General features: G+C 49.3%; 1 protein-coding gene and 1 long non-coding RNA gene across 2 annotated transcripts in view; one reads left to right on the top strand and one right to left on the bottom strand.

Annotated features, from left to right (window-relative positions):
* Positions 1-27,815, top strand: part of LMX1A (LIM homeobox transcription factor 1 alpha) — a 152,631-nt gene that overhangs the window by 68,601 nt on the left and 56,215 nt on the right. The gene's annotated exons all lie outside the window — the stretch shown is intronic.
* Positions 24,969-27,780, bottom strand: LOC140626699 (uncharacterized). Its single transcript, XR_012025741.1, has 2 exons — positions 27,667-27,780; positions 24,969-26,770 (listed from the first exon to the last, which is right to left on the bottom strand). It is a non-coding gene; the product is annotated as an uncharacterized lncRNA (long non-coding RNA).

Below are 27,815 nucleotides of genomic sequence, written 5' to 3'. Positions count from 1 at the left end.
ATTTTTTTAAGATTTTATTAATTTATGAGAGGCACACAGAGAGAGGCAGAGACACAGGCAGAGGGAGAAGCAGGCTTCTTGCAGGGAGCCTGATGTGGGACTCGATCTCAGGACCCTGGGGTCACGCCCTGAGCCAAAGGCAGATGCTCAACCACTGAGCCACCCAGGCATCCCACCCTGAGCTCCTTAGAGAAATGGACTCTCGTGTGCAAAGAGGATTTTTAAAATCCTTGATTATGTTCTGCCCACCGAACCATCTTTCGGGCATAACGAATTGGACTGGGTCAGTGGATTCCTTGGGAAGAAGCCCACCCCACCCTGAGGCAGCTGGGTAGGCAGTGGACTAGGAGGTCATTCAGACAATTAACAGTTTGCATTTTTAAAGCTCATATGCTCCCTATTATCAAGACAAATACAACGGAATGCCTTGATTTATTTTTCCTAATTAGCCTAATCTTAAGAGTAATTCCCACTGTAATTGCCTCCCAGATTTCAACCTAGTTGGGTGATAGGCGGGGCGGAGAGATGAGACCTCAGAGAGCACCTCGGACCCTGAAGAATTGTCAGCTCCCTCCTGGCACCAAACATTCTTTATAGTATGGTGCTAATTATTTTACTCTTCTCTAATTATTTCTAGACACAATCTTGCAAGTGCCCAGAACACCTTGGAGAGGTGTTCAGAGATTGGAAACAGGCTTGTCTTTAGAACTGAGCAGGCTGAATTTGAATCCTGGGGCCACAGGTGATCTGTGTGGTTGATTTTAGGCAATTGACTGTCCACATCCGCAAAGTGACTCAGTGGTACTAACCCTGCAGAACTCTCGGGGTGATCAAAGGAGAGACCGTATAGACAGTGAAAAGTTTGGTGCCTGGCCCACGGTGGGCACCCTCTCCGCCACCCTGGATGTTCTTAGTCTGTCTTTAATGAATAAGGGGAAACTGAGGCACACACAGAGAGGTTAAAGTCACGTGATCAAGGCAGAAATCAATGGGGAATCCTCAGATTCTGGTTTTTGAAGCTGTGTGCTTTCATTGTCCTTGTGTACAGAGTTAGGAAGCTTAGACCAGTCAAGGGGCCAGGACCTGGCAGGACGGGCCCATCCTGGCTCTTCCCTGGCTCTTGTCTTCCAGGTGGGATTTGCACAGTCTATCAGGGCACTTCCTGCACACATCCTGGGCCTGCCAGCAGGAAAAGAAGGACACGAAGATTTAGTGGGTGCTTTTGCATAAGTTAACTCATCTGATGCAAGAGCTGTTCAGGGTTAGAATTACTGAACCTCTGTTACAGATGAGAAAATTAAGCTTCAGGCATTTTAAGTAGTTTGTCCACCGTCACAGAGACAGTGATGGTAGGGGTCAGCGGGCCTCCAGCTGCCGGCCCTTCTGCCTCGCCCATGTCCGCCCGTACGGTGACCACTCGGGGTCCTACATCCTCTTTGAGTCGGGACCAGTCCTGGGCTGGGGTTCCTCTACTAGCCTAGGAGAGGGGCTGTACTTTTTCTAATTAGCTAGTCCACACTCTGACTGACACCACGGAGCTGGGTCACCTGGCTGGTGAAGTTGGGGTGTCTCATCACCCCTGCCTTCCACCCCACTTCCATTTCCCAGACCACTGAGCCACTTCAGGGAGACCAGGGCCCATCAGGCCAATGAGGGCATTTGGAAAAGAAGCTCACACAGCTTCTCTACGTCGCTGCATTTCACAACCCGTCCTGGCTAGGAATGCTTGCCGACGTCTGGCCTAAGCCCCGGTCCATTAGACAGAACCCGTTCCTTTTAGTTTGGTCCTCAGTAGGATGGCAAACAGCTGGTCTTACAGCATCTGTCCTCATCTGTCATGAGGAAGCCCTGGCGCATGCATCTGCCTCAGACGTGTAGGCCTTTCCTCCTCCTCTGGACAAGAGGGCCATGAGCCCATACCACCCTGCGACACAGAGCAGCTCTTAGACCAGAAGAAGGTCTATAGCGTTTCTGAGCTGTTGTGGCAAGGGATGAGCAGAATTATAGAATCACGGAATCTGGAAGTGGAAGGAATATGAAAACCCAGTTTCATCCAACCATGTCCTGTTGTAGACTGGTCCTACAGTGTCCAGACTTGCCCAGCACGGGTAGTAAAGAGGATTTATTTTATTTTATTTTATTTTATTTTATTTTATTTTATTTATTTTATTTTATTTTATTTTGTTATTTTATTTTATCTATTTTTTAAAATTAATTAATTATTTATTTAAATTTCTTTTTATTGGAATTCAATTTGCCAACATATAGCCTAACACCCAGTGCTCATCCCATCAAGTGCCCCCCTCAGTGCCTGTCACCCAGTCACCCCAACCCCCCACCCACCTCCCTTTCCACCACCCAGTAAGGAGGATTTAGAGTTCCTGCAGAACTTTCTCCTCCAAGTCCATGATGGGCCATACCTGCAAAGCGGAGGCCAGCATTCGTTTATTCCCCTAATGAATTCCTGCCTCCGGGCCAGACACCCTGCAGCCTGTTTTCATATGAACACTTAAGTTAAAGGAAACACACTTCTTCTTTTTAAGAATAGCACCGTGGATGTGTGGCTAAGGTATGAATGGTTTTCTTCCAGGTATGACTGGTTTGCTTCCAGTCAAGCACTTGCACTCTGTCCGGGCTTGGCAAGGTCACCTTCTCTTTTCTCCAGTCACCCGTCCTGTGGATGGAGAGACTGAGGCACTCTGGCTGTCCCGAAGCCAACAGTCACGGTTCTGGTGGTGGCCCTCGAAGCCTGCTCAGAAATCCAGAAACTTCCTGCCGCCTCTCCGCACGCTCTTCCCTGTGGGGAACAAGAACACCCGGGGGGAGGCCGCCTTTCTTTCCACGTGGGTGCAGACGGGCGCGAGGCGGCCGGGGCTTTGTAAACGGAAGGACTCCCGTGTTGGCAAACCTGCTCGGGCTCAGCAGACATGTCCATAAATCTTGCTGAAAACAAATGGTTTAACTAGAGAAGGAAAGTTTAAAAGGCCCTGTGGGCATATTCTAATCACTGCTCGCTAATATGGGCCAGCTCGGGTTTAGAGCGCGGTGCTCCCAGCGGAGGGCAGGGTAGGCCCGCGTGCAAGGCCGCCGCCGGCTGTAATTAACTCTGCCCTCGCTGCCCGCGCTTGCTCGATATGAGCTGGGACCCCCAGCGTGAGCCTCCCGTAGCTCCTGTTCCAACATCAGACGCCCACACCGAGCCGGGGTGGTCCGCTGGTATCAAGTGAACTCAGCAGCCGGGTAGATTTTTGTGGTCCCTACTGAGTCCCTTTAGCTCGGGAATGCTCGCGATCCCTGTGCTTATGGTCACGCTTTGCTCGCTGCAAAGTTCTTTTGCATACACGCTCGTGGCCCGTTACAACCCTGGCAGGTGGCAGGGCTGGTGTGATATTCAGCTAACAGACGCGAGGCAAAAACAAACAAACAAACAACAAGCTGGGAGAGGCAGCCGCTTGTGTGACGTGGCCTGTGTCGCCAGCGTGGATTCAGACCTGGGTCCTTGGATCTCGACGCTGTTTCTCAAACGCCGGTGTTCTTATGGACCAGAGATGGTTTGCAAAGATGGAAGTTGGGGTGAGAGAGTGAATTTGGCTCTTTTCTTTTACTTCCTGCCAAGGGAGGTGATGATTTTTCAGCAATTTCTTTCTTCTGTCTCCTGGCAACAAAGGGATATTAGATGTAAAGTAAGCATAGCCTCGTCGTTCATGATGTCTTGTGGGCAGTGACGAGGAACAGCCCACCTGCATGTGACTACGATGAGAGTTTGTGTGTACCCTGTTAGAAGAGCCATACATTTGAAAAATAGTTTTTATTTTATTTAATTATAATTATTTTTTAAGATTTTATTTATTTATTCATGAGAGACACAGAGAGAGGCAGAGACACAGGCAGAGGGAGAAGCAGGCTGTATGCAGGGAGCCCAACATGAGACTCGATTCCAGGATCCCAGGATCACGCCCTGAGCCAAAGGCAGACACTTAACCACTGAACCACGCAGGCGTCCTGAAAAACAGTTTTTAGAACATGCTGCATGCTGGGCTCTGTTCTGACCACTCAACCACATTCTCTCTGCCCATGGAGATAAATTAGGACCCAAGGAGACAAGTCCAGAATAAAGATGCCGGGAGGAAGAACAGTGCTTTGCTGGGTGGTGAATAAAGTGACCAGATGGGCACTTAGGCTGGATGACCTGGAGGCTATTTGAGCTGAGATCTGACTGCCAGAAGGAACCATTTATGTAAAGAATGGGGAGAAGGACATTGTTCCAGGTAGAAGAGAGGCCTGTGGAAATGCCTGATGTTGGGGAAGAGCGTGGGGAAGACCTATTGGAGGCAGAGAAGGAAGTCTGCGCAGCTGCCGTTGAATGAAGGAGGGGAGCAGCGTGGCTGCTTCCATGAGTTGGAAAAGGTGGCAAGGATCAGACTGGAAGTTTAGTCAAGCTGAGTAGGGATTTTGGATTTATTCTAGATCCATTAGAGAAGTCCCCCCCCCTCCCCCCCGCCCGGAGGGCTTTACACCGGGGAGTGAGATCTGATTTACATTTTCAAAAGGTCACTGGCTGCTGCAGTGGCTGAGGGTAGGGAGGCAGGAGATGGAGAAAGCAGTGGAGACAGTGAGGAATGAACAACTCTGGACGTGATTCGAAGGACCGGTGGACTTAGATTGTGGCTGAGGGACAGAAGGAACCCAAGATGACTCCTGGGTAGATGGCGGCCCTACCTAGGCTGCCATGTGGACCATTTGGCAAGTGGAAGGGGGCATTGCAGAGTCCTGTTTGGCCATGTTAGGTTGGAAATGGGTTGTATATCCAAAAGGAGGCATCAGTAGGCAACCTGATGTGAGTTTGGAGTGAGGGCAGAGCTCAGGGTTGGGGTTCATCAGCTGTGGATGGTCTGGGAAAGCGTGAGGTTGGATAGATGGCCTGGACAGAGTGTGGTAGAGGGAAGAAGCAGAGGCTGGTGCCCAGGATTTGGGGTTCCAGCAGAAAGCAGAGGCGTCGAGGCTGGGGGCCGGGCATGCCATGTGTTTCCTTCTGTCCGATGCCCCTAACCCCAGTCAGCTGTCTCACACCCGGGGGGCCACTGAGCACAAGGGGGCTGAGTGGGAGGTTGATTGATCGGTGAAGATTCATTGCTGTTTCTGGAGGAAAAAAATCCCCTTACGTGGATGATCTAAAAGTCAGTAGGACTCTGATCAGTGAACAGGTCACGTACTCCATGTCTGCTGTCGGTCAGGCACCGTTCTGGGCACTGCAGCCTTGTTTTCAGAGGACAGTGCATTGTGGCTTCACATGTGCGTGCACACATATGTACACAGATGTAGGTGGACCCGATTGACAGCGGGTACAGTTTGCTGAGCCGTCGTCCTTTGCCATGCACGTCCTTCGGGTACAGCTGTGGCCCAGCATCATCAAGCCTACTTTCCACTCTGCCTGCGGTCAGCCTGAAACCTTTTCCCTGTATGCATGTTGCCCCATCCTCACCTCCAGGAATCCTGGAGTCTTCCGGGGGGATGGACCTGGACTGGGTTGTCCAGCTCTGTGTTTGGCATGGTTTCTGGTTTTCGTGTTTGCTGTGGCCATCACTTAAATCTGTCACATCTGAATCTGTGAACGTTGAGGCCCCACGTCCAAGCCACCTGCTGTCAGAGGCCTGGGTCTGTGCTTTGGGGTTGGGTGCTCCTTCTTTGCTGCTGCTTTTCAAGTGAAGATGAGGGTTCAGGGCAGCTGGGTGCAAAAATATTCAAGAACTAGGGCAACCCGGGTGGCTCAGTGGTTTAGTGCCGCCTTTGGCCCAGGGTGTGTGGTCCTGGGGTCCTGGGATCAAGTCCCACGTTGGGCTCTCTACTTGAAGCCTGCTTCTCCCTCTGCCTGTGTCTCTGTCTCTCTCCCTCTGTGTGTCTCTCATAAATAAATAAATAAAATCTTAAAAAAACCCAAACAAACAAGAACTAGAGAATCCTGGAGAGTCTTCCTTATTTTTTTTTTCCAAAAAGCTTAGTATCTTGCATTTCTGTGTTTTCTTTCTCAGAAGCACTTAAAGTGTTTTCTGCTCCCTATCCCATTCACCCCCCAAAGCCCTGGGAGTTCAGTGAGGGGTAGCAATTGTTACTCTCATTTTTGGAAGAGAAGGCTCCTAACAGAATCCTGCCTGAGGTCAGAGAGTTAGCCAGGGGTGTTGTGGGCCTCAAGGCCCCAGGTCTGGTTCCCTATATCCTGGAGTGCAGAGGTAACTTCTGCAGCAGAGGTGTTGATCTCAGATTTGCAGATGGTACACACTTTAGGACCCCATCTCGTCTCCAGTCCTCTGATGCCTGTCCTCTATTAAGTGTCACAAAGGGCCCATCCAATGCACAGATCCTGGGGAATTGGGTAAAGGGTCAATAGGACACCATGGTGCGGGGCTGGGGGGGCGGGGATGTTGATGTGTGTGTGAAAAGAATTGAAAGCTGCATTTAGTTTTAATGAAGTTCGATAATGTTTGTGTTTAATCTCAGATAAGCCTACTCCCGTACCTTTGCCATTTCGACCTAGCCCTCGAAATTCCTCAGTAGAAAAACAGATTGGACTACAAAACCATGCCTGCCAGTTTACCAAGCTGGCTTTCTGTGTGGTGTGCAAATACTTACTAATGTTAACGATAGGGGCGCCTGGGTGGCTCAGCGGTTGAGCATCTATCTCCCTTTGGCTCAGGGCCTGATCCCGGGGTGCCGGGATCGGATCGAGTCCCACATCAGGCTCCCCGCAGGGAGTCTGCTTTTAACCTCTGCCTGTGTCTCTGCCTTTCTCTGTGTGTCTCTCATGAATAAATAAATAAAATCTTTAAAAAAATAATGCTAACCATAACCGGTGACAGTGACATAGCCAACAACAACAACAAAAAACAAAAAAACAACGACCTTAAGGTTGAAGTTTTGGGACCATGGTAGTAAATGGTCTGGTGTATAGAGGCGACTGAACGGGAGCGGCGTCATTCAGGGTAGAACGGGGAGATGTGGAGGTGAGCCCCACAAATCCCCACACCTTCCTCTTTAAGAAGTCAGCCCTCAAAGCACCGAGGACTGGCCCCTGGGTGATGGCTCATCAGGGCGGGGTGGGGGTGGGGGGGAGACTTTGGAAGAAGGGGGGTGGTGGTTTTTAAAGGTGAGGATCAAATTTAAAAGCACCACCATTCACCTTGGTTGCTAAGCCCCCCTGAGCCCGAGGTGAGGAATTCTGATTGGCAGAGTCTGCAGGGACTCAGACGCGGGGAGCGGCACGGAAAAACGGGAGGCTTAGGACGGGGACCCTGGCTGCAGAGCGACTTGGGGCTTCAATAAGCCCGAATCTGCTGAGAATACATTTTACGAACATGCAGCGAAGTTGGCTGCCTTTGTTTGGGGGTTTGTTAAGCATTATCTAAAGAATGCCATGGTTCAGCCTGCTCGGTGTGAAGCCTAATTCTTCCCCTTTCTGGAGCCACGGCCTGGTGTGTTCAATTTTTCTCTCTCCGTAGGGCTGCAGGCTCTCTGGTACTCCAGCCAAAAAAACACTCATATTTTAGCAAGCTTAGTCCCAGTCTGGTTGCCAGGCAGTAAAACGAGCACTTGCCCGCCCCGGGGAGAGGGGGACCGGGAGCTGGAAAGGGGTCATGTAAATGACGGCTCAAGCCCTCCCCACAAATCTCCACTTGAGCGTCTTTGGGGCAGTTGATATGTTTATTGATGTATAGGCCCCGACCATTGACCACTCATTGCAGCAAATAATACAAATTATTTTCATCATCATAGAGATGCTAAGGGGATGATAAGTTGGCCTCATGTACCCCCCGCCTCCCGCCCTGGCCCTGGGAGGGAAGGCGTTAGGTCTTTGGCGAACATTCTGGACAGGTGGCTCAGGCCCCCATTGAACCACAGTGGAAACTGAGGCATACAGAGCTGCTGGCTCTGAGAGGACAGATGAACCAAGCATCCCTGCCCCCCTACTCTCTCAAGGGAGGACAGCCCAGTGTCTCTCTTAGCTCTTCTCTCACGTCCCCTAGTAGGAAAAGAGCCTGCGTGCATGGGAAGTAACGTGCGCTTCGGTTTCTGCAAGTACTTAGCCGTGACCGTTGTTGTGACCCAGGCATGGAGCCGGGCATGGAGCTGGGCATGCTGGTGCGGCTTTGGGGGCGCCTGGGGCAGGAGACGCAGTCGGCCCATGCCCGCTGCCGGCGGGGCAGCTTCCAGGGCCAAGGCCTCTTCCCACTGGCTGCGGGCTCCATCCCCTTGCTTCTCAGGGACCCGGGTCACTCGTCGGGGGGTCGCTGCATCCAGCGTCCCTCAGACAAGCGTGGTGACCGTGCAAGTTCCTCAGCCCGTGGGCTCCGGAACTCGTGAACAAATGAACGTGAATGGGAGGCCCTCGGGACACACAGCCGGTGGGGTGGGGGGTTCCCTTGGGAGTTGCTCCGGCTGATGCTGCAGGAGAAAGCACCCACGAGCTCAGGGCCCGCCTGCTTTGACGCAGGGTAATGCCCGCTTGGGGCCCTCCGAGGCCGGGGGTCCCCATGGTGCCAGGTAACGAGGTGCAGCCTGCAGTCGGTGGGAAGAGGTGCAGGGCTCATGCGCCAGCGCCATCGTTCGGGCCTCTCTGCTGCTGCCCGGCAGGTGGCTCTTTGTGGGGAGAACCTGGCTTTTGTTACTCTGGTTCAAGTACTCCTCCCGCCAGAGGATGACCTGTGTGCTGAATTTCTTCTGGCCTTTTTTTTTTTTTTTTTTTAAGATTTTATTTATTTATTCACAAGAGAGGCAGAGACACAGGCAGAGGGAGACGCAGCCTCCACGTGGGGAGCCCGATGCAGGACTTGATCCCAGGACCCCGGCATCACGACCTGAGCCGAAGGCAGATACCCAACCGCTGAGCCACCCAGACGCCCCTATTTCTCCATCTTTACATGGCAGGTTAAAACAGTTCCTATCTCCTATTTAAGGATTAAATTAGCTGACACGTGGTCAACCCTTAGACTGGGGCCTGGCACAGGGTGACTGACCCTATCGGCTATTGTTGCTGCTCCCAGGAATTCACATAAGCACTTACACACAAAGCCAAAAGGTTTCTGGGGGCTGATGGATGACCTGATGCCCAATCCTAGACCCCTGGATGGGAATCCGACTTTCCTTTTTTAGGTCATCCAGCCAATTGGAAGAAGCTGGATTCTTGCCCCGTAAGAGGACAGATCCTCCTCCCGCCTCTCTGTGCCGTTCCAGCGGGAAGCTGCTCCGGCTCTGCGGGGCGTGCGCGTGCACGTGGGAGTGGAGACGGGGTGCAGTCATCTGGGGAGCTGACCTCCCTGTGGCCACCGTGGGAGGAACAGGGGCTACAAGGAATCCGCGGCCCAGGGAGGGCCTGTAAGAGCAAAGGAGGACTTGGTTTTCCTGCAGCCGGGTGCTCTGCAGGAGTCACAGGGAGCAGTGACAACATGGGATAATCTGTCTCTGACACCAAGGGACATGTGCCCGCAGGGAAAGGGAATGTGCAAAGGGGGAAGACCCAGGGAGGGACCTTCCATCCCAGGGCTGCGGCCCCCACCTGCGGCCCCTGAGCTGCTGCCCGGGCCCTGGCACAGCCCTGGAATGCCCCTGCCCGAGCGGGGGATTTGGCAGGGATGCCCTCTGGAGGCTGGCACTCCTGCTCGCGAGCCCCTGGTGGCAAGTAGCGAGGTGAGCAGGTGCCAAGACAACTTCATCGCCACGATGTGCCACCCACAGAGCCTTTCTGCCCCCTACCTCCTGCTGTGGGCGGTGTTTTGCTCGGCTCGGGCCTGCCCTGCATTGGAGATTCCTCGGGGCCAGCAGACTCGCCACACCTTCCCCACCATGTGCAGCTTTCTCAAGGGAGCCCAGCCAGGCACATGTGGGTCCCCAGGGCATTTGCACCCCTGCTTGAAGCTCCCAGGGCTCCTCCTCCCAGTGCATTGCTACTCCTTTCCACGGTGGTGGCGCGCCTCGGATTTGATTGATTATGGATTTCAGAGCCCAGATCTTGAGCTCGGCCAAGGCGCGGAATGATCCTTCTCTGCATCTCTGTATTGCTCAGTGCCCCGTTTCTGATCCAAGATATGATAATATCAAATCCCACATGAGGAGTTTTTGCATCCTTTAGGAGGTTTGCTCACGAGCCTTATCTCCTGAATATTCCCCCTCTCTGAGAGTGTATTCTCTTCTGACGGTTCCCTGAAGCGCCAAGGGATTTATTGCAATTGATGACGGTGGCCGTGGATCACACTCAAAAAATTTGTTTTGCTTTTCTTTACAGACACCGTGTGATGGCGAACGCACGGTCTGAGGCCATTTCCGTTGCCAGCTCGGGGCAGAGTGATTCTAACCTCACGCTTTGGGTCCTGTGTTCACCCTGGGCTGGAGCATGAGGTTGTAGGGTGGCTGGCCTTTCGGCCTCCTATGTCATCCCTCCAGTGACTTGGGCTGATCCGTCCTGGCACCTGCAGGAAGGGGGTTTGGAGCTGCACTTTGCCAAAGCTTGCAAGGGTGAGGCTGGAGGGGCAGGGCTGTCTGTCTGTCTGGCTGGAATCCTTTTTATGTTTGAAAACCTTTTCACAGGCAGGGATTTGATTTTAAAATCTCAGCAGACTCATTATCAGAAAAGGCGGGCCTGGGTTTCAGTGTTAAAGGCCTCTTGATGGGCAGGAAAGGCAGAGGGTTTTCCAGAATATGTTGTGACCGGGGAGTTTACGTTTGCCAGGGAGAATCAGAAAATGCATTCTCGGGACTGTAGTGGGGATGACTCCTCTGAAGGAGCCCCTTTTTGGCTTTTCCTCCGCCCACCGCATCTCATGTGCCCTTCCCCCACGCTCACCCCCACCTCCAGCCTCTCTGAGGGCATCCCCCCACTCCCGCCGGGCTCCCCTTTGCGAAGCCTCAGGGACATTCCCAACACAGTTGTGGTTATCTCCTGCCTAGCCCCAGTCTGCTCTCATTCTCTGAGTTGGCTGGCATTCAGACTCATAGGGAGGAAGACACACACAGTCTCGCGCTGCGAATGTTCTAGAAACCAGAGGGAGGGGAGCACAGTTCTGCCGATTGTCTTTCCTGGATGCTGCCTTTTCTCATCTCTAGTCTTTTCCCTCCCTTTGACCTGCCCCCACCCTGCCCCTCATCCTCAGGGCATTTGACTCATCTGCAGCGGGGACCACCTTCTTTCCGTGGGGAGGCCGCGTTGGGGTCCGCATCTGGATTTGTTATAGAGGGGAAAGGAGGGGGTTTTGCTGAGGCAGGGGGAAGACACAGAGTGTGGGGAAGGGGGGCCCAGCAGGGGTGTTTGTGAGGTGACTGGAAGTCACGTGGAACTGAGTCGACCTCTGTCACTCTGGTCAGGTTTAGTGGGACATCATTGGGTGTTTTTATTGGGGTGTCCCTCACAAATGCTAATGAGCAGTTGCATTGGGCTCTCCTGCAAAGCCCAGACGCCTGCTTGTTGGGGGTTTTCTTCACACTCGCTAATGAATAACTGCCATTAGTGTACTAGCCAACAAAGCCAAACCAGTGAGTGCAGGGACCCAGGGGCAAATAACTTGCCTGGTAGAGGCCCAGCCTAGGACTCAGGGCTGTCTGGTGTTGTGAGGTTGGGAGGAGTGAGCTCTGTAGCCCTTTGGTGGCAATTTCAGATGTCAGCCTGGCCGCGTTTGATCAATGAGCAACCTCGTTTATTGGAAACCATAGGGTTCCTTCCACTATTATTGCCAGAGTTCCTGTGAATCCCGTTCTTGTATATTTAAATGAAAAATCAAAACAAGGTGACAAAACCCATCACTCTGGTGATGCAAGAATGCTAGGGCTTGTATTCCCAACAGTAGTAAGGACACAGGAAATGCTATTGATGACCGAGGGGCCTACTCTGCTCCAGCCCCAATGTTTTCCCTAGATGACTAGATTTAATCCTTCCAACGACCTTAAGGAGATGTTGTCATCTCCACGTTACAGATGGGGAAACCAAGGCTCAGAGAGGTTAAGTCACTCACTCCTGCCCGTGAAGAAGTTCCCACCAATGTTTCACCTCTAGGGGAATTTCATTTTTTTGCCTCCATGGCGCGTTACATCCGTGACCGCCATGGTAACAGTGCCATAAAGTTTCAAGGGACTTAGAAGCCCTGAGGCTGTGGCTGGAGACTGCATCCCACAGCTCTTTATGAGGGTGGTGGCCATCCATCAGGGCCGCTGCCACTTCTGATTTCCGTAGTAAATACTCACCCCTGGAGTCCAGCACTGGGAAGGTAGATTAGCTAAGGGCAGTTTGGTCATTCCTCACTTCTTAGAATCAGCAATAAACCCTGACTTCTATGCCCAAGAACCTAACTCCCAAATTGGTTCAATTCACTTCCATTTAACCCAATCTGACCAAGAGTTACTATGGATATATGGTATGCTAGGTATGATGCTGTGGGCTAGGGATACAAAATGAATGTTGTTCCTCTAGGGACACGATAGAGTGAAGGAGTCAAATATAAACCAGTACTTATGAATACAGTGACATAAACCACAGTAGATGTATGAAACTGTTCTTAGCACAGAAAGTTGGAAGTGCAAATGTGTGTGTGTGTGTGTATGTGTGTGTGTAGGGGTGCTGGGGACAAGGATGGAGGATGGCCAGTGGAGGCCATAACTGGACTGGAAATTTAGAAGAGAGAAGTCACTCTCGGAACCCAGGCAGGTGTTCACTGCCCAGGACCCAAGGCAGATCTGCTGTCAAGCTTGGATGAGGGTGTATGGTCATTTAACCTCTCTGGTCCCACTTTCGTAATCTGTAAAAATGGAGATTATAATTGTGTCTGACTTGGGTGGTTTTGAGGGATAAATGACAGTCTTAGCACCTGAGGAGTGCCTTGGGCAGGTGAGACAGGTAAGTGAGCATGACGATGCTAGTGTTTGTTGTCTTTTGTCTTCATTTGGTGCTACCTTGGGGTGCCTCTCTGTGACCCTGCGTGCGCTCCCAGTGGTGCCAGGTTTATGGTTGGCACTCTACTGCATGTCCTGTTGCACCCTCATCTGGAACACTTAACTCTTGTATTGTCACTTAGCTTTCCTCCTGTATATGCTCTGAATCTCTAACAGATGTTAGACTTCTCTTGGTAAGGGACAGTTGCTATTTTTGTGATACTCGTAGCATGGGGTAGCTCAGTGCAATGGGCATACTTAATTATTTACGAATAAAATAGTATGTAACTGCTGCAGTGTGTTCCGTGGGGCAACATGCATATGAAAAGAGACAAAACAAAGATTTAGGTAGCTTAGCTAAGTACTCATTGTATGGGAGCCTAGACAGGAAGGTGAGGCCTGCCTCAGTGGATGGGCTCCACAGGACCCCAGATTGGTTGACTTGACTTCTTTTTTCTAAGATTTATTTGTTTATTCTTGGGGCACCTGGGTGGCTCAGTAGGTTAAGCATCTGCTTTCAGCTTGGGTCATGATTCCAGGGTCCTGGGATCGAGCCCTGCATTGGGCTCCCTGCTCAGCAGGGAGCTTCTCCCTCTCTCTCTGCCTTTCCTTCTGCCCCTTCCCTTTCCTTCTGTTTGTGTGCTTTCTCTCTCTCAAAATAAATTAAAATTTATTTATTTATTTTGAGAGAGAGGGAGAGAGAAAAGGGGGAAATGGAGAGAGAGAATCTGAAGCAGACACTCCACTGAGCATGGAGCCCCACGTGGGGCTCAATCTCATGACCCCGGGGTCATGACCTGAGGTGAAACCAGGAGTCAGATGCTCAGCCAACTGAGCCACCCAGGCATCCCCAGTTGACTTGACTTTCTTGACCAATTTCTCCCCGTTGAGTTGCTTCTATCTTTGCATCTGCTGGGTGTGAACATGTGGACGCAGAATGAATGTCTTGGGACTTTGCCATTAGGAGGTTCCCATGGGGTTGGAGCTGACCAGGTGGGCTCCCCTCTGTAGATAACTCCTCCTATGTATCCTCTAGAAAGGCCTGGGAATGAGTCTGTAGGCACGACAGGCCACTCAGTGGTCATGATGATTTCACCATCCCTTTAAGAGCTTGCTCAGAAATTTTTCTCCATCCACCAGACATAACACATTTGGACTTGCCGCAATGGCCAGTGCTCCATAGACACCCTCCGTGGTGCTCCTACCTGAGCCAGAGCACTTAGTGCTGTGACTCCTCCCAGCCTGTTTCTCCAGCTGTGTTGGTGCAAATCCAAAGCACGAACTGCTTCTCTCGGGACAGGTGGGAATGTGGGTGCAATGCACAGGCTGAGCCATACAAAGTCTTCCTGTTTCCTCTCCACACTGCCAGGGAGGTGCTTACGAATGCCTCTCCATGGCCCATGGAAGAGTGTTCAAGGAAGATCTGAGTCTTGCCTTCTTCCCCGCCAGCCATGCTGTTCAGGGACTTCCCCGGCTGCATTCTAGGCTGAAGGCCGGTGGGCCCCAGGTTCACCCTCACTGGCCTCTTCCTAAACCACACCATCAATAACTATGGCTTGCAGGCCCCATGCAGACCCCTAGCAAACCAGCCTGACTGCTCTGGGCCTCCTGGGTTTCTCTCTCCCTCTTATTTCAGCACTCACTGGACAGTGGAACACAGCCAGCTGACTTCCCAGTCCGTCCCCATCCTTCCACCCCTTCCTGCCATCATCTTGCCCTGCCCCCACCACCCTGGTCCTTCCAGTCTCCCTCCAGTGGCCTTCAGCTTGTGTCGACAGAGGGGTTGTGCACTCTTGGACCTGGCGTGTGCACTTGCTTGAGCCTGGTGGAGGTGGGGACCGGCGGGATGGGAGGGGAGGGGGCAGTGAGTAGGGGTCCATCCACGGTTTGATTGCCACCCTCAGGTTGGCCCCGGTGCTTTCAATGAGTGCATGAGGCTGGTTGATGCTTCAGCCACCAGTGTAACCAGATCTCTGTGGGCTCTTGAAAAATGGAGCTCTCTTCAGCAGCAAATGTTTGCAATTAACTTTAACATATGGTGGAATTTGTTTTTGTGTCCGTAAAGCATGATAGGCAGTGAGGATCTGGCAGGGAATGCACCAAGCTCGTCACGCCCTGGGCCCAGCTAGTGGGCGGGATCTTTCCACTCGGTTTGGAGCACGAGACACTCGGTGAACTAAGCGGTCATTGATGGGTCAGCTGGGGCCCTGAGCCCTCTCTATGGCTTGCCACATCCTCTTCCTGCCAGATGTTTCTACCTGTCCGGCAACGCGGTAAGGTGTGGTCCCTTTCCTTTAATGATGGGGCTCCGCAGCCTCTGGCCCTGACTGTCCTTGCTTCTCAGTTATGGCCCCTGCCCAGCTCTTGTTCCCTTGGTATATATACCTTCTACCCCAGGGGTGTCCTGCAAGATCCGCATGCTCTGGTTGGTAACAGCAGTAAGAATCATAGAACAGCTCTGGGACCAAGTCCCGGGTAAGTCCTGTGTTTGGGTTCATGTTGGGCTACAAGTAACATGAAACTGAATTAACAGGGGGCTGAGGCCAATAGGAGAGTGATCTTTGCCTAACGGGAAACTGGGGGTATGAGTGACTGGGTTGGTCTGGCAGTTTGGGGTCATCAGGGATCCAGTCTCTCTCCAGATTCCCATCGTCTGTCTTCAGGGTGCTGGCTTCTTGGACCAGCTTGTCCCCCAGGGCCTGCAGCTTCTCATCCTCGTATGACAGGTCCAAAGTGAGAAGGAAGGGCTGGGACCAGTGCTTGCTTCATTGTTTGCTTCTCATGTGGAGGAAAGTCTTTGTCAGGGGTCCCTAGCAGACCGCCCCTTGTATGTATGTCTTTGACTATAACTGGGCCACATGCCCACCCCCAGGCTAGTCACTGGCAAATGGGAAAGAGATCAGTCTGCCTGGCTTAGGTAAGTCATGACTCATCCCTGGAATGGGGAGCGCATTGCTGCCCAATGAAGTCGAGATCCTCTTAGCAAGGTAGGGGTGGTGTTCGGGAGGGCAACCAACAGTGTATGGTGTATTGATTCCTCCACTGTCAGAAATGGTGATGGCCGAGGGGATGCTTGAAAGTGCTGGGAGGGGAGTGATCACTCCTGGGGACACAAGGCCATGGGATGCGAGATTGCAGCAGCCTCTTCAGGTCCTTGCATATCTATCCTGTGTGCTGCCCCTGCTTGCGATCCTCCCATAGTGCTGTTTGCCCCAAGTTATGACTGCTCAATGATGTGCCAAGACTTCCCATTTCCTGTGAAAGAGTAGTCAAACCCAGCATTCAAGGCCCTCTCCCTCTGGCTCAAAATAACCTCACATCTAGCAGAAAACATCATTTCCTGTTTTATCTCTTGATAATTCTTTGGGCTGAGCAGACGGCAAATCGGTCTGCTCTCTGCCTGCATAACCCACCTTGGGTTTTTTGTCTCTACGAGCTTGTCCCTCTATTTGGCATGTCTGACTCCATAACTCAGCCTGTTCTGATTCTACTTTTTGTTTGAGGTTTTCACTTAAGTCCTCATTTCTTTGGAGCACACCTCCTTGATGGCTCAAGCTGGAGGTGTCCTGAGTCTCCTATGAATTTCTGTAGCCCCTATTACTGGTCTACCCCTAAGAGCCACGGAGAGCACTGGATGGGCATAGATGACCTTAGAGCAGGGCACAAGGTTTGCGCTGACCCTTGAAGGCTGGGGAAGATTTGGGTTAGCTAAGAGGACAGAAGCCATGCCAGATTGTTGGGGTGCAAGATGACCATCTATTAAGCGTGCACCAGGGTCTTCACATTCCTGCTTTTGTCTCGCTTTCCAACATCTTAACACTCTTTCTCCAGGAGCAAGTAAAATTGGTGTGTGGTTACCATAATGGACAGCTCGGATAAAGGGCACTTGCAGAAGGTTCTACTGCACCGTACTGATGTAGATCAGGGGAGGTCTTTAGTGGGGCTGAAACCCTGATGTCCTTTGGCACAGGGGCAGTTCTCACATCTACCCCATTAGTTTGCTGAACTCTGAGCTGGTAGTTTCTAGTGTGGGGTTGGAAATGCTGAGCTGTATAAACAGACCTTTGAGGAACTGATGCTCAGCAGGATGCTTCCAAGCAGGCCCGCTCTCAGTGCTGGGATAGATGAAACCCTCTGGAGGCAATCCCCAAATAGGGAGTCTAGACCTCATCTCTCACCCTCTTTTGTCTTGAACACTCCAAAGGACTGAAGTGTGCTAAGCAAGATGATGGGAGTCAATGATGAAACAGGATATTGTGACCTCCGGGCAGCTTTTGGCGAGCCTTTGATGGCTTAGCCAGGGGTGAGGTAACGAGCCCAGACCCCTGAAGAGGCCACATGCTCGAGCTGTTGGGATTCCTCTCTGTCCTGTTCTTGGACTTTGGGTCTAGTACGTAGAAAGCACAACTCCTCCTCTGGGGATTCTTGTTGCCTGTCATACAGTCTTTTGCATTAACTTTCAGAAATTCGTAAACATGTGAAACACATCGAGACAAGTAAAGCCAGGTTACGTGGATAACCACGTAGTGTTCTACAATCTGTTTTTAGAACTATTCTCTCATTTGTTGCTGAAGACTGATGATGTGGGTATTCCTGACCCCATTTCTCAGGCTCAGAGAGGTTAATTAGCTTGACTAAGGCTCCGCACCTAATATGTTGTAGAGGGGGGTCTCAAATTCAGGCCTTTCCATGCTCTTTCCACTATAGTTTCATTGCCCCTTAAATGATATTATAAAAAGAAATTGTGACATACCTTTCACCTTGCTTCCTATGTGTCCATATAGGCACATGCGGGAACATTTACTAGCCTTCCTACCAAGACGCAGTCTCTCTCAGCACTGTACCTAAGGCCTCAATATTTTGCATGTTGTATGAGGTGCAGAGCTTAGCATAACCAGTCACTCTGCTCACTCCTGAACCAGCTGCTCTACTGTTCATGGTGGTAGCGTTATTTTTATTTATTTTTTAAAGATTTTATTTATTCATTCATGAGAGACAGAGAGAGAGAGAGGCAGAGACATAGGTAGAGGGAGAAGCAGGCTCCCTGTGGGGAGCCGGATGTAGGACTTGATCCCAGGACCCCAGGATCACATCTGAGTTGAAGGCAGATGCTCAGCCACTGAGCCAAAGAGGCGTCCCCATGATGGTAGCTTTAATGTTAGCCCAAGGACATCATGAGAAGGGTAAAGCTAAGGCAAAGGAAGATTACTTGGAATATTAGAGGGCCAAATATGAGTGCTGTGGTTTTGTGACGTTTTGACTTCAGCTTGGCTTCTCTTGTCATTAGGTGAGATAATCCACAGTGGTCCAAACTTAGGCTCCTTCCAGTATGACTTCCTGAGAATTTTCCCTACAGCATGGAGGAGGCTTACCCTGCTCTTGGTTAAGGCCTATGACCACTCCACGTGTGCCCTACATGCCATGGGATCCCCGCTCATGTTCTTGTGGGGTCACTCCAGCCCCAGCACTACTCCACACCTCTCACCTGCATCTTGATGAGATCTCTCTGGTGGAGAGGGAGGAGAAACTGCTTAATGTGTAAGGGGTTTTATTTTGGAGGAATGGAAATGTTTTGGAACCAGAAAGGAGGTGATGGGCTTGTACAGCATTGGGCTCCTACCGCATCATTCGTACCAGCCACCGTTCCATGATGACTCCCATTAAAACAGACCTTTGACCTGATAGCCCCTTCCACCTGTCATTCCATTTCTCTGCGCTTTTCATGAAATTCTTTGAAAGAGCTGTTGCCTCTTGTGTCTCCAAGTCCTTCCACTCCATTGAGGCTTTCCCCGGCCATCTGCTCACCTCTGCGTGGCCAAGCCCAGTAGGCAGTGATCAGTCCCCATCTTGCTGGATCTTGCTTGATGGGCTTCATCACTCTTGTTTCCATGAGACACTCCCTTCCCTTGGCTTTCCCTCCACTTCCTGTTTGTTCTCCTTTCTCCTGGGTCACTTCTTCGCAGGATCTGTCTTTTCTTACCTGGAGTACTTTGGTAACCTCTTTTTTTTTTTAATTTTTATTTATTCATGATAGTCACACACAGAGAGAGAGAAAGGCAGAGAAACAGGCAGAGGGAGAAGCAGGCTCCATGCATGGGGAGCCCGACATGGGATTCGATCCCGGGTCTCCAGGATCGCGCCCTGGGCCAAAGACAGGCGCTAAACCGCTGTGCCACCCAGGGATCCCTTTGGTAACCTCTGAACTGGCTTTCCTCCTGCCCTTCCTCTCCCCCCAGACAACTCTCAACCCACCAGTGATAGTGATCCCATTAGAAATTCACCCTAGGGATATACCCAAAGGAATTGGAAACAGGTGCTCCAGTGATAAGTTCATGGATACACATGGTCATCGCAGCACCATTCCTGATAGCCAAAAGGCAGAGAGAGCCAAAACATCCATCAGCAGATGAATGGATAAGTAAAATGTGATATATCCATGCAATGGAATATTATTTAGCCATAAAAAGGGATGAGGTACTGATATATGCCACAATGCAGACGATCTAGAAAACATGCTAAGTAAAAAGGAGCCAGACACAAAAGGTCACATACTGCATGATTCCATTTATGAGCAAAATCTGGAATAAGTATATTGACAGAGACAGAACACGGATCTCTCGGGTGGAGAAGGGAGGAGAAACTGCTTAATGTGTAAGGGCTTTTATTTTGGAGGGATGCATAGGTTTCGGAACCAGAAAGGAGGTGATGATGGGCTTGTACAGCATTGGGAATGTATTGAAAACCCCAGAATTGTTCCCTTTGAAATATATAACGTGTCTCTTACCTCCATATAAAGGAAGTTCATTGAGCATGGCACTCCTCTGCCAACACTGCCCCCAGGCTTGGAGAAGAAAAGTCAAAGTCCCCGCCATCACCTGCCACAGCCTCACTGGCTGCCCAGTCCCTCCCCAGGACTTCTCCAGTTGCAGCTCTTACCACCTTTGCCTTTGCCCACTGCCCAGCCACACTGGCCTCTGTGCTGTTTCCCGGCTAGCTGTGCTCCTACCCTGGGGCCCCTGCACTTGCTCGTCCTCCTGCCTGCCACGTTCTTCCAACAGACAGCGGTAAGGCTCCCTCCTGACCAGCGACTTCACATCTTTGCTCAAGCATCAGCCACACAGTGAAAATTACAACTCCCCACCCCTGGCACGTCCTGTCCTCTTTTATGCCTGCATTTTTATTCATTGCACTCATCTGACATTTTATTTGGTGCCATTTGTTTTCCATCAAAGGTAAACTCCAAGGGCTGGGATTTTTGCCTGGTTTGTTCACGGGTCTTTTGCTAGCACCTGGAACCGTGCCTTGGTATTAGCAGTTAGAATAGTAGTCACTTAATAAATACTTGTTGCAGGTACTGTATGAATAAAACTCTTTCCTCAAATGATCTAGAATTCCACTCTCCCAGCTTTCTCTTCAATATTTGCTAGTTAGAAGGACCTTATGTCCCTTTGCTAGAGATGCCATGAAACTCATAACCTTTTTCCCCAAAACGTTCCGGGGGAAATTAGTTGGCCATGACCTTTAAGTTGCTTTCAGGTTGCTGGAAATGTGCTGTGGTGTGTGTCTAGCCTCATCACCTCTGCACCTCTCATGAATGCAGTTTGGGGGGCAGAGTATTTATCTTCGTGGACATACTGGCCTATTTTTAGAGGCATTCAGCCCATGAATGTAGTCTAGATAGTAATGTATTTCAGTGATGGTGACAGCCATGTCCCTCAGCATGGTTCTCTTGGTACGATTGGGTTAGAGGTTGATTCTGGTGCACACAGCTTATCCTTCACAGAGCAGAAATGTGCATAGCTTCAGGAGGTGCTTCTGTTTGAATGCAAGGTATGTCTTGCCTTTGCCAGAGAAGTCCCTTCTTCCTGGCAGACGGGGTGGTGGTGGTGGTGCCTACAGGCCTTTTGAGAAGTAACTTCACAACAGCGCCTTTGCCAAAAGATAAAACAAGCCCCTGCCTTTGTGTCAGTTGTAGGTAATCTGCCTGACATCCAGTGATGAAAGCAGGCATTTCTCTTCTATCTGGCAAGAGGAACCCCTCGCCTTATGTTTTCGCTGGGAGGAGCACGCCTTTAAGTTCCTGACTATTCCCAAAATTGTAACTGGGAACCTGGAGGTCTCTGAGAGGTGGGGAAGTGGTGAGCTACTTCATCAGCACCTTCCCCCTGGGCTCGCCTTATGGAGATCCGAGCCCCCGACCCTGCCCTGAGCAGAAGAGACATTCCTGGCAGCTTGTGCTCTCTTCAAGACACTGTCTGGTTTGGAGACACCCTAGCTTGTCATTGTTTATTCCCATGGTAGGGAGAAGTTGTTGTGAACTATTTTTTTTAAAAAACTTCTGTCTATAGTATGCTATGAAACCAAACTGCATCCCCAATCTTAAGGGGTTGTGTTTGTGAGTGTGCGTGTACTGGGGGGAGGGGACACACACTCACATCTGTACACAGAACTCGGCACTGTGATTCCAACCAGGAATCCTGTTTCACAGAGATTTTTGTGGTTCTCCAGCTCCTCATGTCTGTCCCTGCTCTCTAATCCCCTGAATGGAGCTGGATATGGGGAGCAGAGCCATATGAAAGGCATCCAAGATGAAAATTATATCCTAGACTTGCACATGAATGTTGTGGTTGGAGGTGGGGGTGTATGCTGGCTGGCGCTACACACTTGCCACCATTCCTCCTGGATTTTGCATTTCCACCCAGTTCCCATTTGCTTGTTTCCACACAGATTCCAAGGTTGATACTCTCCTGGGTTAGAACCAGCCTGGATCACTGATCATAGAGACTGGGCTCCCTTTAAAGAAGTGGTGGCCAATCTCTGACCTTTCCTTCCTGAGTAAAATATTTCAATATAGTTAATAACTTCATTCGTCCAGTTCTAACTTATGAGGAGCTTGGGTTCACAATGATGGTAGTATTGCCTTGCGGTCACATAGAACTTTTAATTTACAAAATACAGTACCATCCTGCCATTTGATTAGGACAGCCCTCAGGGCTAAGTTAGGAAGTAATATATAGTGGATCTTTGGTGGGTTTTGGCACCGACAGACTTGACTTGAATCTTGGCATTCCCAACTCGTAGCTGTGTAAAGTTGAGCAAACTACTTAGACCTTCATAAGCCTCTATTTTATCATCTCTAAAATGGGAGTAAGTTTTGACAGATGAGTGACATGATCTAATCTAGTTCTTAGTGAGATCACCTTGAATCGAAGCTGTATGGAGAAACAGCATTGGGGGCGGCAGGAGGAAACAGGTGGTCCATTTGGGAGACTGTTGCAGTGATCCAGGGAAGATGTGGTGGGAGTATGGCCTACAGTGGGGGTAGTGGGCATGATGAGACATGGTCAGGTTCTGGTTATATCTTGATGGTGAAGCAAAATGGCTTGTTGATGGTTTGGATATGAAGTGTGTGGGGGAGAGGAGTCAAGAACGATTCTGAGATATTTGTCTTGAGCAAAAACAAAGATGGAGGTGCCATCCATCCATGGAAAAGGAGAGACTGTGATTGCTTGGAGCAGATTTGAGCCAGCATGAGGTGTGGACAAATGAAGATCAAGAATTCTCTTTTGGTTTTATTAAGTTTGAGATTTTGATTAGAGATCCAAGTGGAGATACTGAGTCGGTAGTTGTATATACAAGTTAGATTTGGGAGGTAGATCTGGGATAGAGATAGAAAACAGAGATGATTTCTTTTTGAATTTTTTACAAAGGTTATCAAATGGGGAAGTCGTTGGTAGAGAAAGGATTAAAAGAAGGGTATTTTTATTCTCACTATGGGAGAAATAAGGAAAAATAAGTGTGAAAATATTTACAAAGAGGGAGAATGTGTGATGTTGCTTTTGAGTAAGCGTGAGGTGCTGAGGTCTAGTGCCTGGGTGGAGAAGTTGCCCTAGATAGGAGTGCAGGGTATACTACCTTGAATGGCAAGGGTAAGTCCTTCATATAACTGTATCCTGACCGTGGTGGGTTAATTAAAGTTTAATTTTTCCCACACAGAAGAAGCCAAAAGGGGAAGTCCAAGGATGGTAAAACTACTCAAGAATGTTTTCAAGGATCTATGCTTTTCTCCTTTTATGTTGCATCCTGAACAGGTGGCTTTCACTCTCTTGGTACCAAGATGGCTGTTTCCAGCCAGGTGTTATATTTAATTCTAGGCAGAAATAAGGGAATAGGTAAAGAGTGAGAGGTATGTACTAGCGGATCCTCATTTTATCAAAAGAATAATAGCATTTCCGAACTTCCTGCTCCTGTCCCTACTCCTAGCGGGATCCCACGTACTGCCTCCTATGGCCACTCCTAGCTGCAAGGGAATCTGGCAGGTGCGATTTTCACCAGAGAAACCAGCCATCTAAATTTTGGCTGTAGGATGCAGAATATGAAAGATTATTGTTTGTTTCAAAAATATTTTTAATTTTTTTTTGCATTGTGAAAAACACATAACATAACATGAAATTTGCCATCTCAACCATTTTTAAGTGCACATTTAAGTGGCAAAAAGTACATTCACATTATTGTGCTACCATCTATCACCATCTATCCATTGAACTCTCTTTATGTTGCAAAACCAAAACTCCATACCCCCCCTCCCACAGCTCTCTGTTTCCTTCTTTCTCCAGCCCCTGGCAACCACCATTCTACTTTATGTCTCTAGGAGCTTGACTCTTCAAGTTACCTCTTATAAGTAGAATCATCTGCTATTTGTCCTTTTGTGACAGACATTTCATTTAGCATCATATCCTCATTATGTTTTGGCCAGAATTTCCTTCCTTTCTGAGGCTAAATAATATTCCATTCTAATATATTCCAATGTAGATAGTACAGTTTGTTTATCCAGTCATCTGCTGAGGGGCACTTGGGTTTCCTTTATCCTTTGGCTGTTGTCGGTAATGCTGTTATTAACATGAGTGTACAAATATCTCTTTGAGTCCTTTAAATTTATATATACCTAGAAGTGGAATTACTGGATACTATGGTAATTCTATGTTTAATTTGTTGAGGCACGGCCACACTATTTTCTATAGCAGCTGCACCGTTGGGCAGCCAGCAGTGCACAAGGGTTCCAGGTTCTCTACATTCTTGTCAAACTTGTTATTTATTTATTTTTTTGTTTTGTTTTTATTCGATCATAGCTGTCCTAATGCGAGTGGTATCTTCTGGTTTTCAATGGATGAGGAGAGAGTTGAGAGATAAAAATAATTAAAAACAAGAAATAAGAACTGTCTCAGGGCACCTAGGTGGCTCAGTGGTTGAGTGTCTAGTTTGGCTTCGGTTGCGATCCTGGGGTTCTGGGATCAAGTCCTGCATCAGGCTCCCTGTGGGAAGCCTGTTTCTCTCTCTGCTTCTCCCTCTGCCTATGTCTCTGCCTCTCTCTCTGTGTCTCTCATAAATAAAAGTAAAGAAAAGAAAAGAACTGTCTCACTTCCACTGGGTCAGACATCACTAAAACCTTTCTGGGACTCTCCAGACACACCAAGTCCAACCAGAAAGGAAGGCAACATAATCTCATGGGAAAGAGATCTTTGGAGGTTCAGGGGCCTGGCTTTTTTTACTCAAGACTCCACCACTGCTGGATTTGGGGGGGTGTCTGTAGAGTACTGTTTACCTATTTTACCTTCTGTGTGATGAGCATAATAGAATCTTAACCTGCCCCCCCTCTTTCTCACTTACATCAGAGCTGAGATGTTACACAAGATCACACATGTTTGAAATCTGTGAACTAAAGGCATTCTGGAACTTCAGATGATCCAGAGATATTTTCCATCCCTCACGTGGAAAGGGAAAGTCCCACATGGCAGCTCTTTGTGGTTTTTATGCAATGGTGAGAGATTTTTACTCAGATTGTTAGTCAATGTTTGTCTTTTCTGGTCTCCCCTGGAAGACTGGATGATCCTTGAGAACAGGTGTCGCACACACGAGGAGGAGAACAGTAACAACTGTCAATGTTTTGAACACTGTCTTGTGCTAGTTGCTGCACCAGATGATTTAGGAACATAATCGGTCTTCCAAATACATCTAGTTCCTAATACAGTGCTAATGGTCTCTGCTGATTCAGTAAGGAGCTCTTGGGCTGTGACAGTATGTCTGTTTCTTTTTTTTTTTTTTTTCCTGGATGTATGGCACAGTGGTAGTCATGAAAAGTGAAGGTGACAAAAGCAAACAGAATTCATAGAGAGCTCGGTGTTGCCCCCTGCTGGGATCTCAGAATCTTTCCCATCAAAACATCATCAATAATGTCCTTGTCCTTCTTACTTTTATCACTCCCGCGCGCGTGCGCGCGCGCACACACACACACACACACACACTCTTTCTATGTCTCTGTCTCTCTCTCTCTCCCACTCATAGAACCCAGGAAGCATACAGTCTTTGTCAGAGTATACATTGTATTGGCCACGTGCCATCCAGCCAAGCCAAAAATTGTGGAACAATAGGAATGTGTGCCCGGAATATCAGCTAAAAATACCTCATTCCCTCTGCTCTCTTGTTTTCTGGGTATGTTTAAGAGTGTCCCAGGAGGCTAATGAGGATGAAGGGGAAAGAAACCTGACAGTTTCAAAGGAAAACAACCCTTTAACTCCCTAAAAAGGAAACATACAGTTTCTGTACGTCTGTTTTATGTTTCTTGCCATCTTTGCATGTCTGTGTGACAACATGGGGAGTCTATAATATAATTTGTGCCACCTTGGCTTGGATTATTGGAATCCATGCTTTTACCACAGTGTTTTGCTCTATGGTCTGACTGGTAGTCAGCTTTCTAGGTTTTGGAAAAGAAGAGGGGGAAGGAGAAGAAAGAGCTCCTAAACAGGAGACTCCCTGTCTCATACATGCTTTGTACTCCTTCACCTGGTCCAGGCACTGCTTAAGAGCCGGGGGACATGTTTCCATCCTTGGTTGGGCCATATGTAACGTCTTTCATTTTTTGATCACTGACCGATCCTCAGGCTCTGGCTGGCTTTCTCAGTAATGTCAGCTTTGTCTGTGATTTGGGGTAAGCCATCAATCCTTCTCCGGCCTTGGTTGCTTTCCTTTTATAAAATGAGGGGAGAAGTTGACTAATCTCTTGGTGGGGGGTCTAACAGTTAGGGGAGCAAGGCAAGAAGAAGGGTGTCTCAATGCAGGTCCACGCAGTGGTCAGCAGCCTCAGTATGAAGCAGTCATCTGAGAACTGAAATGATAACGGGGCAAGGGTCTGTCCCAAATATTTGCCAGATAATGTCAGTGTTAACCAAATAGCAACTGTTGGCTGTGGTTGGCTAAACATGGAGCTGCCGACTTCCTGAACATATGCTGGGTGTTAGGCAATGAAAGTGGGTGTTGGTCAACATGAGTTGGCTGATGTCAATATTTACCTTGGGTTCGGGTGGACCATAGCCATAGTTGCCCGCATGAAATGCACTATTTCCTTTCAAGTATTTGTCCTTTCAAATTTGTCTGTTGGTCTGTTCTCCAATAGCGTATGAAAGGCTTGTTGAATTTTGATTTAGTTTGTCAGAACACTGAAGAAGAAAGCCTTGAGATACACGTGAAGTTCTATTTTTGGCCTCAGTCATCTGTCTTAAAATAAATGATCTACAGTTATTTATGTGGGCAGATATGGTAAATTGATTTCAATAAGAAGAGTTAATAGTCGCTACTTCCTGAGACCAGCTAGTATTGTCAGCGACTGCAAATACATTTGTCTTCTTTAATCTCCAGAACATCTTGTAAGATAGTTACCATCTCGTTTCTGGATAAAGAGGCCAAGGCCCCAAGAGTCTATCAGCCACCCAGACTCTCAAAGGCAGAATCGGGATTTGAATCCAGGTTCTTTTGGAATTCCAAGGCCATGCTCTTACCATTCTGTCTCGCTGACTCTGGAACAGATGCACTGTAAGAACAAGGAAAGTACTGAGTGCACCATTTTGAGGTAAAAGCTGCCCATTGCCAGCAGGGTTTTCGATAGGCGATGAGCCATGTGTTACCCCAAGCTCCTCGGAGCCTCCGGGACGTGCAGACATCATACTTAGCGGTTCTCATCCCATTGTATGGTCCTCCTCGCTGCTCCCCAGGAGCCCCAACGAGACAGAGACTCTGATTGGCTCTGCCTGCCACTTATTGTTTTCCATTTTCTCCCCACTGCAGAGTCTTGAGACTGTCTCCTATAGAAGATCCTGCCACTTCTATTGTCCTTGCAGACTTTCCCACCGCCCCAGGACCACAGGCTCGGTTTCTTATTGTGGTCGTGTTGGCTCAGCCTCAAGGACAGAGACCTTGAGCCAGCTGACAAGGTTGCTTGTGTCACTACTTCTAAGGCCACAAGCCATGCTTTTGCTTCCCAATACTTTTGAATACGCTTCTCTCACCGCTTCTCCTTCAGTTTAGCCCCATGGTCTCCCAGACTCCCAGCAGCAGATTTCCCCGACAGACAGTTTTGGCGTATGGCCAACCCCTGTCTCTGTGCCTGGGTGACCTCAGTTACCAAGTCAACGTGGCACTTAATGAGTGCTGCTGTGCTGCCCCCTGGTGGAGAGGGTGGAAACCGAGCGAAGCACAGATCGCTGCCTGCTGGCTGTCCAGCTCCGTGAAGACCCTCCCCTGGTTTCCCAACCAGAAGTTCACATATTTGACCGAGCCTAGTTTTGGTAGGCTCCAGCAGCAAGACGGCATGCTGTGTGGTTGCCAGCTGTCCAAGGCTAAAATCTATTTTTTTTATGTCGGGGCAAAAAGAAGTATACAACCAGTTGGCTTCAAGTAAAAATTAGGGTTTTTTTTTCCCCCACATACTTATTTTGTCTTCCACCCTTCCATTGAATTGTCTACGGTATGGAGGCCTTGAGTAGCTGCCTTTGAGATCTGCAGGATTCTGGGTCAAGGTTAATGAAGAGCTCAATCTTTTCCAAACACGCCCTTTGTTCTGGAACATTCTGCAGTGT

This window comes from Canis lupus, chromosome 38 (genome assembly GCF_048164855.1).
Source record: "Canis lupus baileyi chromosome 38, mCanLup2.hap1, whole genome shotgun sequence".
Lineage (NCBI taxonomy): Eukaryota > Metazoa > Chordata > Mammalia > Carnivora > Canidae > Canis > Canis lupus.
The sequence above is the reverse complement of the archived record's forward strand: the minus strand, read 5'-3'. Positions and strand labels throughout refer to the sequence as shown.